General features: G+C 41.8%; 1 protein-coding gene and 2 non-coding genes across 3 annotated transcripts in view; all 3 read left to right on the plus strand.

Annotated features, from left to right (window-relative positions):
* SF3B3 (splicing factor 3b subunit 3) overlaps positions 1 to 15,953 on the plus strand; it is a 2,130,119-nt gene that overhangs the window by 202,161 nt on the left and 1,912,005 nt on the right. The gene's annotated exons all lie outside the window — the stretch shown is intronic.
* LOC122809917 lies at positions 4,334 to 4,415 on the plus strand. The gene has a single exon (XR_006366022.1). It is a non-coding gene; the product is annotated as a small nucleolar RNA SNORD111 (small nucleolar RNA).
* On the plus strand, positions 8,100 to 8,178 carry LOC122809920. Its single transcript, XR_006366025.1, has one exon. It is a non-coding gene; the product is annotated as a small nucleolar RNA SNORD111 (small nucleolar RNA).

Here is a 15,953-nt window from a genome sequence, read left to right on the forward strand (position 1 = left end):
GTAAAAATAAAAATAAAAAATATCAACATTTTCATAATTTTGCTCTTCTCATCCTAAGAATACTTTTAATACTAACATTGTCATTAAGACCAGGAGGTTTTGAGGCATTTAACTTTAATTGCCAAAGCAATTCTCTATATTCGAGAAATGTTTCCCAATCACCCCCTCTTTGGTCTTGTAAAACTTGTTCCAAGACCAAAAACTTTAACTGCATATTAGAGCACTGGATGGAATGCTTATAAAAGGCATTAGTGTCTTTCTTTTTGGTTACCTCATATAGGTGTTCGTAGATTCTACGTCTTAGGGGTCTTTCACTCTTCCCTACATAAAAACTGTAACATTGTGTACAGACACCTAAATATACTACTCCTCTAGTTCCACAGTTAAAATAACCATTTGGATAATACCAAAATTTCTTGAAGGAATATGTAAACTACTTTCATTTAAAACAAAGGGACACTGACTGCAGGCTCCACATTTAAATGTACCCAACCTTAAAGTGGATGCCTGATTTCTAACACGATTTTTACCTACATATAAACCTTTTAAGTTTGTGTCCCTTCTTTTCACAAAACTAGGCTCTGGAGGTATCACGTTGCGCATGTCTTCAAGTGTCAACACTGGCCAGTATTTTACACAGTTGATTCTAAATATTCAGCATCCTTAGTGAATGTATAAATAAATGTACTGTTTAGCTCAAATTTGCCTTCCTGTACTGTTTTCTCAACTGTCTGCTGTCCAACACCCAATAATGGGTAATATTTAAATTCCCTATTGGTAATTACTTCTAAAGCCAGTTTATTGATCAAACTTGTTGGGTAACCTCTCTCTGTAAAACACTTTTTTAATGTGTCAACCTCTTTATGCCCGAATGAATTGTCCTTTTATTATTCCTTTTTTCTGATGGAAAGGATGGCCACTTTCAAAATGCAAGTAGGAGTTTGAGAAAGTGGCCTTCCTGTAGATTTCAGATTGAAAAGAATCATTAGCATAATCTTTGTGGAGCGTTACATCAAGGTAATTGAGCTTGTCATTGCTGACATTATATGTGAAAGAAAGAAAATGTGTAGACATGTTAATATAAGTCATAAATTCCTCAAATTTGTTTAAACTGCCATCCCACAAAATACAAATGTCGTCCAAAAAATGTTTATAATGGATAATGTATTTAGCCCAATTAGTTGTAAAAATAAATCTGTTCTCCCAATAATGTAAAACAATGTTTGCATATGCTGTGGCGCAAGGAGTACCCATTGCCACCCCCTTATTTTGTTTGAATATTTCTCCATTAAAGTAGATAAAATTGTTCTGAAGAACAATCTCCATAAATTCCACTAATAACATCACTGTATTAGCTCCCAAACCAGATTGTGTGGCCAATATCTCATTAAACCATTCTAGACCAGTGTGATATGGGATGCTCAGAAATAACTCCACAATATCAATGGTTACCATCAGACAAGTGGGTAAGTAGAGACCCCTTTCAATGCCTGTAAGAAATTCCCATGAGTCTCTACAAACATGCTCTAAGGAAGTTGCAAACTTTTTTTACACTTTGGTCAATAAAGTTTCCCAGTGGTTCTGTAATGCTACCAGAACCAGAAACTATTGGCGTAAACTTCAAAGGGTCTAACCCTTTGTGAACTTTAGGTATTCCAAATATTACTGGGATCTTGGGTTTGTCCACATATAAGTAGTTGTATAACTTTTCGTTAATTGCACCTTGCATTAAATGATCAAATAGCACAAACTTAATTTTGGAGTAAGATATATTTAGTTCTATTCTAGAAAATACCTCATATTGCTGGGAGTCCTGTAACATATTGTAAATGTAAGTTTCATAAACCCAATTGTACATTAACACTCCTTCACTCCTACCTAAACGATAGACAGCAGACTGTCTTATGGCAGAGCAAACTGACATCTGAACTTCCTCTAACCCCAGGTGTCCCGCAAGGTTCCATACTAGGTCCCCTTCTTTTCTCTATCTTTATCAATGATCTGCACATCACCAACCCAGGAGCCACCTGCATCCAATATGCAAATGACTCAACGCTAATATGCTCCGCCTCCTCTCCTACACCACTTCTAACCTTCACCCAGACCACTTTAAACACGGTAGAAACATGGCTAGCTAATCGCTACCTGCTTCTAAATCCTAACAAAACTAAGCTACTACTTTTCTCCCCTAACCGTAGATTTTCTCCTCCTTCCTTCAACATCAAATCTAGCAATGACACCATTATCTCCCCAGATGACCATACAAAGCTTCTAGGTGTAGTAATAGACAATAACCTTAAATTTGATAAACATGTCAATCACACTATTAAGTCCGTCAACAAAAAACTTGGCTTCCTGTACAGAGCCAAACCTTTTCTCAGCCCCCTAGCTAGGGTAGCTATTGCAAGATCACACCTCCTCTCTACCCTTATGTATGCCTCCCATGTACTCACCAACCTAGCCAAAACTGATCTCAACAAATTATTAGGATGTTACATTCATATAGCCAGACTACTGGCATGGCTTTTAGGACCCACCATGGCCAGAACCTGAAAGCACTGGGATGGCTAGCGTATCCTACCCTTCTACAGTTCAACCAGCTTATAGTACCGCATAAAATACTCCATCAACCTCATAACACCTCTGCCCTCAGAAATATTCTAACCCATCATAGTGCCCACAGGTCATTACGCGCAGCTGATAAACTAATGATACTGACCCAAAAATCCAACAACTCTGCAGGCGATGCTATATTTGACAACTCGACTGGTAAAATCTGGAATCTACTCCCTACTACCGTTACTAAGGAAACCTGACTACCCCTTTTTTAAAAAGAACTCAAATACCTCCCATCTTATTGGCTGTGCTGTTCTAAACCGGACTAACAACTTCACTAATACATGTCTTGCTACCCAACCTGCTGTTTAGCCAAGTGTCTGTGCTTCAAAGCATTTGAATGTCTAAGCATTGTGAATTATGAGATCTGATTGCATTCTATGTCCACATTTTCTGATATGTCTTTGCCAGTCAGATACAAGTCTGCACATTGTGTATATTGATATCTGCCTGTATTCTTTGTCTATATTTTTCTAAACATGTCTGCCTGAGTTTATCACTCAGTGATATATGCACTGTCTCTATTTTGGTATGTGAAGCTTTTCTCCCCAGGCCTCCACTGAAAATGTATCCAGTTGGACTATCCCTGTCAACAAATGTAAAATAAGTAAATGATTGCTCTTCAGCAGACAGCTTGTTGACATTTGACATAAGTATATGTATGACCATAGCCCTTTAAGTTCTTTTGGTGCTCTAAATGTATAGATGGACATTGCTTGCCATCAACTTCCAAAATGATGACATCAGTAATGCATTTGGCTGAAAAAAAGAGGTTTTAAAAGTGGTGCCACTGATTGAGAGGCGTATGATATTGGTAATGGATAGGACTTTCCTCCTCCTCCTTCTGCCCTTAGGTTATTTTTTGTGGAGTCCCTGCCTATCCTTCCAGAGGCAGACACTGAGATCCTGATTTTCCCTGGTCCTACCTCAGGCTTCTTAAGGAAGTTCTGAGGTATCCAGGCCAGACATTCCATTCCATGCACTTCAAGGGATGTATGTTCCTTAGTACTGGTTTGCCCACCGGTGTGTACGTTTTATTCATTACATACAATAATAATACGACATTGTATTTATTGTTTATGCAGGAGCTGTACAAAGGAAATATGGCAATTCACCCTTTTTGCTTTATATATATTTTTTTTAATTCCAGGAACTGCCCACACTTGGTTTTGTTAGAATTCCTGATGCAGATTTTGCTATAGCTATACTGTTTTTTTTTTTTTTTTTTCCTTTCTGAGATCAATATGGTATTGCCTTGCCATTTACTTTCAAGATGAGACTGGGCTTAAAGAACTGATGAAAATGTCTAGTGACACAAACTATAAGTGGGTGCATTCTGCCTCAACCAAGGATCTATGGAATGCTGTAGTGTAGGAATACAAGTCTTCATAGCAACAGAGGGATTGCTGATTATGCCCTGGCCAGGATGAATTAAGGTGGAACATAACCTAAAATGTTCCAATTTCCATTGTAGTGACTTCTTGAAGATCTATTAACTGTTTAACCACAGTTGTGGTTTCTTGTTTAGCCATTATAAATGTCATGCCTTTTGTTAAGTGGGTTTCCTGTATTTCCTTGTTTGACATGCATATTCCTTTGTTCTGAGCTTGGAGTTTTAGTTGTAGTTTTTACTGGAGTGTGCCATTGTAGGAATGCTTTTACTAAGTTATAATGCAGTACTGTTAAACTGTATTTTTTTTTCTGCTGTTGCCACTATCTGCCTGATATGATGATCAGATAATATCATGTCTCTTCTCGGACTGTACACTGAAGATGCTGAAGGAAGTCTGATTGGGCAGTGGGCAAACTGTGGTGAGAGCATTTAGACAGTATTTGTATAACGAAAGCATGTTGGATGAATTTCTTACGGTTTAACATGAACCTTTTATTCTTGCTTGAGTTTTCCTCGGTGGACTGTGCCAGCAGAAAGACTGAAAGGAAGGGCATGGAATTTTTATTCCTCCTACATGGCTAGTCTGTAATCACCACTAATTAGGAGCTTTCTCAAACTCTGGGTAATAGACCTTCTTTCAAAGGGTCCTAGGTACTACCATCAAGGTGCCTCTTTCTATTATGATAAAATGCATTCCCACAGACCCTCATTTGTTGTCTTACCTTCTTTTAAAGCTGCTTTTAAAGGGGTGTACTACATCTAGGCTATGCATTTGTGCCCTTTACATTCCCTTCCTTGAAAGCTTTTCTTGGCTTAAGGGTGTTGGACCTGCAAGCCCTTATAGGTTCATAGGTTGGTATTGGGCTAGCTGCCCGAAGGCATATATTAGCCCAGCCATGTTGTGCGGTATTCACCGCCCCTTTATTAGTTCCCTAGACCCTTGTACTAGCAGCTAGTATCCTTGGCCCCCTATCTAGTAGTGCTGTTGGTGTGATCCCCGGTGTGAACTTTACCCATCCACTCCTCAAGGTTCCTCTTGAAGAGTGATAGTGAGGGGCTCTGTCTTATGTAGATTGGGACCTTGTTCCATAGTAAGGGAAGTCTCTGCGAAGGGAATCTATCCCTCCAGCATGTTCTATTCATTGTTGTGTTGAGGTTTATATCCCTAGAGCGTGTAGCTCGAGTAGATTTGGTTTTGCTAAGATGGAGCATGTTCAACAATTCTGGGTTGGACATGGCTCTGTACGTTAGACAGAGATCGCCTCTGAGAAAGCGGTATGAAGCAGAGAACAGTCTTAGCTTTTTCAGTCGTGCTGCATAGGGCAACTGTTTGAGGCCAGTAATCCTCTTGGTTAGGTACCTTTGTGGTCTCTCTAGCTGCTGGAGATGTCTAGCCAGGTACATTCCAATTGGTGCGTTGTACTCAATAATGGGTCTCATGAGGGAAGAGTAGAGGGGCACCATTACATCCTTAGATCTTGATGCGAACCCTTTCGTGATCAGATGGGTCACACAGATGGATTTTCTAACTGCTTTGGCAATATAGTTATCAAAGGAAAGCTGACTATCTGCTTTGGTCCCTAGATCCCTTATTTCTTCTTCAGATTTCAGGGGATTACTTCCTATGTTGTAGTTTCCGGGTACTCTGTTTTTTCCAAAGGGGATTACTACGCATTTGTTTTGCATTTAGCTTGAGACCATGGCTTTGACACCATGCATCAGTCTCATTTAGGCCCTTCTGGAGGATCTCCATGTCGGCCGGAGACTCTATTATAGCACCCAGTTTGCAGTCGTCCGCAAACTTAGTCAGCCACAGCCCTTCTGGGCTTGCCTGTACTTTTGAGAAGTATATGCCAAACAGGAGGGGCCCCAGGACAGAGCCCTGAGGCACACACCACTCGTTACTGGTCTGGATTCGGACATGGATCCCACTACTCTTTATGGGATCTGAGAGCCAGTTTGCGATCCATCTTGTGGCATTATTTGCAAGGAAACTTGCATGGTCTACCACTGAGACAGGACAATCTATCTAAAGTGGTAACTGAGGTGGCTTTCAGGTTAAACTATATAGTTGTCCTGTCCTCCATCAAATCCTCAAAACGAAGAGGAAGGGACCCTGCATTTTGTAGATATTGTTAGGCAGCTTAGTTTAGTACATTCTTTCAGTTCCCTGACGCAATACTTCTGACAGTTACATTGGCTTTATACCAGGCAGAGTAAGTAGACCCATTTTCAAGCCAACCTTTTGCAGTGAGTTGAGTAACTGTTTTATGGTTGCAGAGGCAAATCATTAGTGGTATTTATTGGTCATGGCATATTCTTCTAGGGCAGTGTCTTCAATGACTGCATTTTTCAGAAATGTGTCATCTTGCTGTATTTGAGAGAGCCTCTTAAATTACCACCTTTTTTTTTTCAGTATTGCAGTACAGCCGTTTAGCCAGACATCTGTGCATATCTTTCTGATGCATCTTTTAGGGCATGCTTTAACCACCACCCAGTGAAATTACTTTCTGTGGTTTAGTGCTGTGCAGTGGGTAAACAATAGCACCGCAGCCATGATTCTTGTGAAGATGCCTTTGATACATTCGGTGGTCGGGGAGTATCCTGTAGCAATGATGTACTGTAAAGTTTGCTGTTGTGAGCTGCCAACTCAAGTTACACATCTGTACTACACTGTAATTTATTGGCTATGCAGGAGCATTGATAAACTGTCACAGTAGCATGTACTTTTGCATTGCATGTTTTTTCCAAGTACTGAACAACCAGTGTAATGTGTAACAGCAAACTGTAGATTCATTATGCCATCATGTGTATTTTTTCTTTAGTATTCTCTGTTTAGTAGGTCATAGAGGGTGTCTTAAATGTCTAATGTTCATCCATTTTGTTTCACTACCTTCAGTTTGAAGAAGAGTGTAATCGAATGAGAATCTTTCAGTGCTTGCATAGTTCTTATACAGATTTTTCATTTACACATGCAGGTATCTGTGTACATCTTACTTGGCCAAATTTGAATTAATGTATTAGTCCGGGATGGACATTTTTCTTTGAATTCATGTATTAGTCTGTGAATCCATGTATTAGTCTGTGAGGGACAGTTTTCTTTTTGCCTAAAATTACTTGGTACATGGGTGCCAGTACCATATACATGTTACAGGGCCGCTACCATTTTCTGGAAGGATTGTTTCTACCTTCTGAAGAAGTATGGTATTGGTTAGTATTCTATCCAAATGTTGTGGTTGGCCATTCCATTGATCCTCCACAAAGAAAACTGTACAGTTCTGAATGAGAATATTTATGACAGCACAGTTTGAAATGATGTCTTTATAAAGTTATATGCTTTCTTTTCCTCCTTTTGTGGGGGAGGTGTATTAAGGTTGTAGACATTTGTTTTTCATTTATGTTGAGTTCAGTAGATTATTGCATTGCTAGTCTCGTTGAAGATCAAAAGGAGCTTATTGTTTGTTTGTGTCTTTCGGCTTTTCCCGGTTAGGGGACGTCACAGTGGAACTCCGGTCCCCTAATAATTGGCAGTTGATTTTTACGTACTGGCTTGCCAGGCCTGACGCACAACCTTCAACGAAGGTACGCCCATTCACGCATGTCTCCACGCAGAAGACGCTCTAGCTGAGAATCGAACCGGACAGCGTCTTACTGTGAGGCGACAACGCTACCGCAGCACCACAAAAGGAAATTATTAACTTTGCAAAACTCTTAAATTATATCCCATGTATATGCATGCATCATTCACCAAGCATCAAATAAGTGCTAGATTGTGAGCACAACACTTATAATACTCTGGCAGTAATGAAGCTGAGTAGTTATGAGGTAACCCAAATGTTCTGATTTTACAGTAATAGGAATATAATGCTCAGCTGTAGATAAATATGCTTAAAATATGTAAGTTGTTGATTGCTTCTTAAGCAACTTAAAATGAGACATTTTATCTTAATCTGTTTCCAACTCTGTAATATTCCTGTGTCCTGAGCATTAGAGTGTTAGTTGTCAGTGTATGTAGGCGGAAAGAGTTTGTCTTTGTTGGCATGATTTGACTGTCTTAAAGTACTCATGATTAGTGCCTAGTTTCCCGCATCTGCCTGATGATGATCTGATATCATGTCTCTTCTCTGATTCTGTGCAGTGAAGATCCTGAATGAAATCTGATTGGGCAGTAGGGGAACTGCACAGAGGACAGACAATATTGACATAGTAAGAAGAGCATCTTGGCACAGTTGCTTATGGTTTAGAATTATATATATTTTTTGTTCTGTGATGAATATTCCCTGATGAGAGCTGCAGGTCTTTTAGTAGGGATACTCTTTGGCCCTCTTCAAAAGGAACCTTGGCGATTGGATGGGAGATAGGAAATTCACCCAGGGGATCGCGTCAGTCGCCCTGCTAGATGGGTCCAGGGAAGTAAATATTGTGGGAAGAAATAGCGTGTTTTTTCAGTTAATGCTTGTTAGAATTTAGTGCTAGTTAGAATTCCTGCATAGCCAGTGATAAGTGGGGGAAGTTTCACTTCATTGATATTCTGTTTCTGCTCTATATAAGTGGTACATTTTTGATTATTTTCTGCTTAAACTCTGAGCTTTGGCCGGCTAAGACCTACCTGCAATCAACTGGGCATATGTGAATTTAAGTAAATCTTTATCTGCACTTTTTTTCAAATACAGCATTTAAATTGATTTATTTGTGTTGCATTGAATACTGTCTAGCTGGAAGTTGTGGTTCTGTTTTTTTCAGTTAGTTCCCCACCCACCCTCCCTGCTTTTGTTTTGGTGTTAATCTTGGTACTAGGCTATCAGCCCTAGGGGTCTATACAAGCCTAGCCATAACAATTCCCTGGCTATTTCTTCCCACACTATTTACTTCCCTGGACCCCTGTCTAGCAGGGCGTCTGACGTGATCCCCGGGGAGAATTTCCTTTCTCCCATCCAATCGTCAAGGTTCCTTTTGAAGAGGGCCAAAGAGGCACTCTGCTTGACATGTATGGGAATCTATTCCAGAGTCTGGGGAGTCTCTGGGTCAGGAACCTATCCCTCCAGCATGTTTTGTGTATTGTGATGACAAGGTTTAGATCCCTGGAGCGTGTGGCTCTGAGGGATTGGGATTTCTTTAAGTGTAGCATGTCCAACAGCTCTGGGTTTGACATGGCCTTGTATGTTAAGCAGAGATTTTAAGGCAGTCAGCATAGGGCATCTGCTTTAGGCCTGTGATTCTTTTAGTGAGGTATTTCTGCGGCCTTTCCAGTTGTTGCAGATGTCTTGAGAGGTACATACCAAATGGGGCGTTGTATTCTATAATGGGTCTAATGAGGGATGAGTACAGTGGGACAATGACCTCCTTTTTTCTGGATGAAAAGCCCTTAGTGATGAGGTGTGTCACACAGAAGGATTTCCTGACTGTTGTGGCGATGTGTTTATTGAAGGTGAGACCACTGTCCACCTGTGTCCCCAAGTCTCTTTTCACACTTTCGGTGTTTAGTGTACTGCCACCTATATGGTAATTCATGGGTACATGTTTTTTCCCAAAGGGGATAACTATACATTTCTTGGCATTGAGCTTGAGCCCATGGCTCTGGCACCAAGCATCTGTTTCTGTAAGGCCCTTTTGTAGAGTATCCACATCATTTGGGGATTCAATAATGGCTCCCAGTTTGCAGTCATGTGCGAACTTTGTTATCCAGAGTCCCTTAGTGTTGGCCTGTACTTCAGAGAAGTAGATGCCAAACAAGAGTGGTCCCAGGACTGAACCCTGAGGTACTCCACTTGTCACTTGTCTGGAGCTGGATTTGGAGTTGGCTACTTTTACAGTATGGGTTCTATCAGTAAGCCAGTTAGCAACCCATTGAGTGACGTAGGGATTAATGCCCAGCTTAGTAAGTTTATCTATGAATCCAGAGTGGGGGATGGTGTCAAAGGCCTTGGCAAGGTCTAGATAGGCTGTGTGGACCACCTTACCCTTGTCCATGGCTCTGGAGACTGATTTGAAGAAGTCAATCAGATTCAGAAGACAGCATCGTTCCTTCACAAACCCAAACTGGGTGGGGTCCAGTGTTTGAAGGTTGCCAATGTCTTTGTTTATAAGTTCCATGATAATACGCTCCATGGCCTTGCAGATGAGGTTTGTCAGACTGATGGGATGGTAGTTTCTGGGATCCAAGGAGGATCCCCTCTTGTGGAGTGGGATAACTAGCTCTGCGCCACTCAGTGGGCACGAAACCTGAGGTGAGGTTATGATTAAACATGACACTTAGGTGAGGTGCCAGTTCATATTGTAGTTCATGTAGTACACAGCCCGGGATGTCATCTGGTCCCATGGATGCTGTATTAGCTTTGGAGAGTGTGTTTTTTTACCTGTGTGGTCGTTATTACCAGAATTTGGCAATCTTCCGGTATTGAGATGGGCCATTTAGGGGGTGAGAGGGGGGTGAAATTTGCACTGAATCGATCTGCCAGGATATTGGCAATGTCCTTGGGATCAGTATATTTAATGCCATTCTGTTTTAGCTCAGAGCAGATCTGAGCATTGCCATTTAGATTCTTGACATAGTTATAGAATGCCTTGTGGTTGTCTTTGGAATCTTTGGCAATTTTATTTTCGTAACTAGCTTTGGAGGATTTTATGAGGGATCTCAGTTTCTTACTGAGGCTGGTAAGGAAGTTTTTTGCATCCTGGGATTTTCCTCTTCTGCAACAGTTTCTTCCTTTTTTTGTAAAGTTTGTTTATGGCAGGGGACCACCAGATTGGCTTCCTATTTTTGGATGAGAGCATCTTGGTTCTAGCTGGGATGGCACGATTCATGCATGAGCGGATGTGCTCGTACAGTGCCTTAATGTAGGATTCAGCAGTTGAACTTTCAGTTCCCGTCTGCATGGGTGTCATGAAGTTTGTCACTTCTGACTTGAGTAGCATCAAGTTGGCTTTGGAGAAGTTTTTTATGGAAGTTTCCTTACTGGGGGGTGGGATGTGGATGTTAAGGGTGATGAACTTATGGTCAGACCTGACTAACGAGGGGGTGACCATAGATGTGGAGCATTGATTTCCCATGTTGGTAATGACCAGGTTTAGGATATTGGAGCCCCTGGTGGGTCTATGGATTAGTTAATCCAGGGCATTGGAATTTATGAATTCCAAGAACCGTTGGGCAAAGGTGTTGGTACATGAGTAGTTTTCCCAGTTAATGGCAGGGTAGTTAAAATCACCCAGTATTAGGGTGTTGGTTCTATCTTAATATTTTCCAGTATGTTTAGAAAGGTGTAGTGAGAATCTTGGGGTATGGTGGGGGGTCTGTAGCAAGCTACAGTTTGGATTGCAGTCTTACCTGGTGTTAGTTGCACCTGGAGAATTTCAGACTCATTGTGTTGGGCAACTAGCCTGGTGGTGTGAATATCCTTGGTGAATATTGACACTCCTCCACCGTTAGTATTTCGGTCCTGCTTTGGTGGCCGAAAAGTGTGGTAAGAGTTGTAGCCTGGTATTGCAGGGGTGCTCTCTGGAGCCTTGAACCAGGTCTCAGTTACTGCACAGATGTCGATGTTCTCCATTTTTAGGAGTGCCTCGAGAGAGTGCATTCTGAGGTTTAGACTTCTAGCATTGAGTAGCATTAACTTCAGATTTTGCATGCTTGTACCTGTTACGGTGGTGGTTTTGTCATTTGAACTTTGCCTAAAAAAGGCACTATAGGGGTGGCAAGAGCCTTAGCCAGTAACCTGAATCCCAGGGGCAACAAGTGCAGACCATCTCTGGCAAAGCATCGTGGTCTGTCAATCATGTTGTCCCAGGCAGACAGATACTGGATCCCCTTTGAATGACACCAGAAGCTTGGCCAATTGTTGAAGTCAATCATTTGTCCTTATATTGTGGTATCATTCTGGGCAAAGGCAGGATGCTACTCAGGGCTAGGGTCATACTTGCCTGGGCCACATGATCCGAGCGCTCTTCCATGTCTCTTTTCATGTAGTCCAGGGAGGTACGTCTCAAGTCATTCGCTCCAATTTGGACAATGACAGAGTCATATTTGTACTTGTTGTGGAGTGACTTGAGTGCGGATCTTGGCACCAGACAGGCAGCTGACTGTAATTTTCTCCTTGTTCAACCTGGTGAGAGGGACATCAGTGTGCCGGACTATAGTCACCTATGACTAAAGTGTTAGGTACATTGTCTTGCCTTAGGGGCTGCTGCTGGGTGGCACACTGGTGTTGTGAACTATGTGACACTTTGGTTGGGATTGGTGTTTGTTTGCGTTTCAGCTTCAGAGGTCCTTGTTGCTTGGGCAGGTTACAGTTGTTGCTATATGTGGGTGTTGGTGGTGTGGGTTTAGAAGGGCTATGCGTTGCTTGAGGTGTAGTGTGGGTGTTAACCTTCTCCTCTTGACTGTCTAGCACAATCTTGGGTGGAGAGAGCTTTGCTTCCATTTTGACTATGTAAGTGTATCTCTCACAGGCTGTAGTGTTGGGTGGTAGGAGGAGAGGGTTGTCTGTGTACATGAGGCAATTGCTGCATTGCCCCAGTATGCCCAGATTCACCAGGTGGACAGGAGAAATCACCGGAAGCTGACCCTTGGACATGCCTGGTCTGGTGCTGCTTTTTTTTTTTTTTGTATAAAGTACAGGAGCTGTTTTCCCTTACCTTAGCAAGGTACTTTGCAATTATAGGCTGTTTAGTGCGTACTATTAATTTCTCCTTATTAACAAGGAGAGTTAAGTGCTTGTATCAGTTTAAGGCTTCTTAGTGCTTTCCAGCAGGTATTAGAGAAAGTGCTAGTCACAGGGATGCTTAAAGGTAAGATGAAAAAAAAAATGCACACTGCAGTGTGCACTAGAGAAGTTAGATGTGAAAGTAGGTAAATTAAGTTTTACCTGTTTAAAAAGTTAAGGTTTAGTGGACAGTTACTATTTTTAAAACAGCAAGATGTGTTGAAAGGGGTGGTCACTTTTGTATTCTGGTACTGTGGAATACAGTAGGATGGCCAATAAATTTAAATAGTTGAAGGGGAGGGTTTTTTGATTTTGTGATTACTCACACAAGTCAGTGAAAGTAGAGAGGAAATGAGATGTATGGTCAGATTAACATAAGAGGCAGGCAACTAGAAAGACAGTGGTATTTAACAAGACAAGTGTAACTGGATGGCGGGAAGAAAAATTCTGCCTGACTCGGAAGAGAGAGAGAGCTGTGGTCTCTTTTGAAGTTTTAATATGCTGTTAAAGCAGAATGCAAGTAAAACACAAGGTAAAGAAAACAAACTACACTATTTAAAATATACAAAATACAAAAAATAAAAGCAAACTAACCTTTCCTTCACAGCAAAGTGTAGCAGAGTCTGGATGAGCCTTTCTGGTAAAGCATCCTGGTGTTGAAACTGCCCACCCCTCTTGTAAATTTGCATTTGGATATTCCTTCTGGGCCCATCTCATTTGCTCACTCAAAAAAAAAAATTGCACTTTATTCATCTGCTTTCACTGTATTTGTGTTTCTTCCTGCTTTATTACTTTATTTTGCTTTTGCGTAATCTTAAAAGTACTCAATTGTATTTATTACTGCTTGGTGTAACTATCATTCTAAACCTTTTTGTTTAAGCACTTGGGCTTCAGACCAGTTATTTTATATTAAGAAGGTTTGTGGTCTGTACTCTTGTGGGAGGAGAGGCTGGACTCTGCCCTTCTGAGCTGGGAATTTCTGGTTAAATGCTTATAGTGCCTGCATATTTGAACTGTTTCTTACTGAAATTGGTGCACCTTGTTTGCTGTAGCATAGACTAGACCCAGGCCTGCTGAATCTAGCTTTATTTGTATAACTTGAGCACTAATCCAGGCCGCCTTGTTTGGAGAAGGTTCCCCTGCACCCCAGTGGCAAGAGTGTGCAGTTAGAACTTGTCTGAAGACTACAGGAACAGGGCTCAGTTTTGAGATTTTTTTTACTGGTTAATTGGGTAATTTGTATAAAAGCCTTTTCTGATTGCTCGTAGTCATCTAAAGCTAAGTGTATTTTTTACTGTTTTTGCCTTATCTTTTCAAAAAAAAATGTTTCCTTGTTTCTCGCCTTTTTACACTAGTATTAGTCCCATTTTCAGTCTAGTACTGAATTCAGGGCTGTGTTACAAGTTTCTGAGTTGCCCCATACTTTACTTGGATAGAGGGAGGTTTCTCTGTTCACCTGTGAGAGAGGGAGCTTTGAGCAGCCATCTGTCCCCGGAGGAGCTTTTCTAGCCTAGAAGTTAGTAGTTTATAGGCCATTTTGGGCTAATTTCTATCTCTTTCATTTTCCTGCTGTAAAAATCACATTTGCTCGTCCGGGCAACGCTGGTTAGCTAGGGCTAAATTATTCTCGGCTCCACCAAGTCTCCTCTTCAGTTTTTCCCTTGAAAGTAGTCTTAACTCTCAACCTAAGCACTTAAAAAGCATCCTACAGTCTAGCACTTGCTCAGACATAATAGCAAGCAGTAATATACCCCGACACTTGATTGCCCAGCAGGGCAAGGCTTATTATTCACCCCTACCAACCAAGCGACTAAGCTCACCCTACTATTCAGGCTTGACCAAAGGGCAATTTCAGGTATACTCTCCAGTCCAGCTGGTGAACCTAGGTATCCTTAGGCAGTGCTACAACTGCCTCATGTACACAGACAACCCTCTCCTCCTGCCACAAAACATTAACATATGCGAGAGATGCAATTATATAGCTAAACTGGAGGCTAAGCTCTCTCCACCCAAGACTGGAACAGGCAGTCATGAGGAGAAGGTTAACACTTGCACCACAACTCCAGCCTCACATAGACATACTAAACCAGCACTGGCTAAAAATACACAGTCATACTTGGAGGCTCTAAATAAAAATCTGCAAAAGCTTGAGAGACCTCCAAAGCAGACACCCAAAAAACCTGCACCTCCCGTCACAAACCAGACAACACATAAAACACAAAATCAGTGTACCGCACAATCACAGCCCTTAAGACGAAATAACATACCTAATGCACTAGTAATAGGCGACTCTGTAGTCAGGCACAAGGATGTCCCACTCACTAGGCTGGACAAGGAGAAGGTTACTGTTAGCTGCCTGTCAGGAGCCAGAATCCGCCACATGACACAAGCACTCTGGTCCCTTCAGAACAAGTACAAATATGACTGTTATTGTTCATGTTGGTGTGAATGACCTGAGACGTACCTCCCTGGACTACATGAAGAGACATGGAAGAGCGCTCTGATCATGTAGCCCAGGCGGGTATGACCCTGACCCTCCAAGAATGATACTGCAGTATAAAGAAAAAAATGATACATTTCAACAATTAGCTAAGCTTCTGGTGTCATTCAAAGGGGATCCCAGTGTCTGTCAGCCTGGGACGACATGCTCAACAAGCCTTGTTGCTTCACAAGAGACTGCTTGCACCTGTCACCCCTAGGCTTTCAAATACAGGCCAAGGCTCTTGCTGCCCCCCTAGTGCCTTTTTAGGCAAGGCTCAAAAGTCAAACCCACCTCCCTAGGCTTTCAAATACTGGCCAAGGCTCTTGCTGCCCCGATAGTGCCTTTTTTAGAAAAGGCTCAAAAGTAAAACCCACCTCCGAAAACAGCACAAATAAAAAACTGAGGGTTATGCTACTCAACGCCAGGAGTTTTAAATCTCAAAATGTATGCGCTCGAAGCACTCCTCAGTATGGAGAACGTCGACATCTGTGCAGTAACTGAAACCTGGTTCAAGGCTCCACAGAGCACCTCACCAGTACCGGGCTACAACTCATAGCGCACATTTCGGCCACAGAACATGGACAGAAACACAAAAGGAGGGGGTGTATCTATATTCATCAGGGATACCTACACCTCCAGGTTAATGGTGCAGCATGATACCTCTGAGATCATCCATGCGCAACTAACATCGAGCAAATCTGCAGTGCAAATTGTGGCCTGCTACCCCCGACCCCCCCCCTTCCCCCATGGAAAAAAAAACCCC

The sequence above is a fragment of the Protopterus annectens genome, chromosome 8.part0, assembly GCF_019279795.1.
Source record: "Protopterus annectens isolate FY-2018-M chromosome 8.part0, PAN1.0, whole genome shotgun sequence".
Lineage (NCBI taxonomy): Eukaryota > Metazoa > Chordata > Ceratodontiformes > Protopteridae > Protopterus > Protopterus annectens.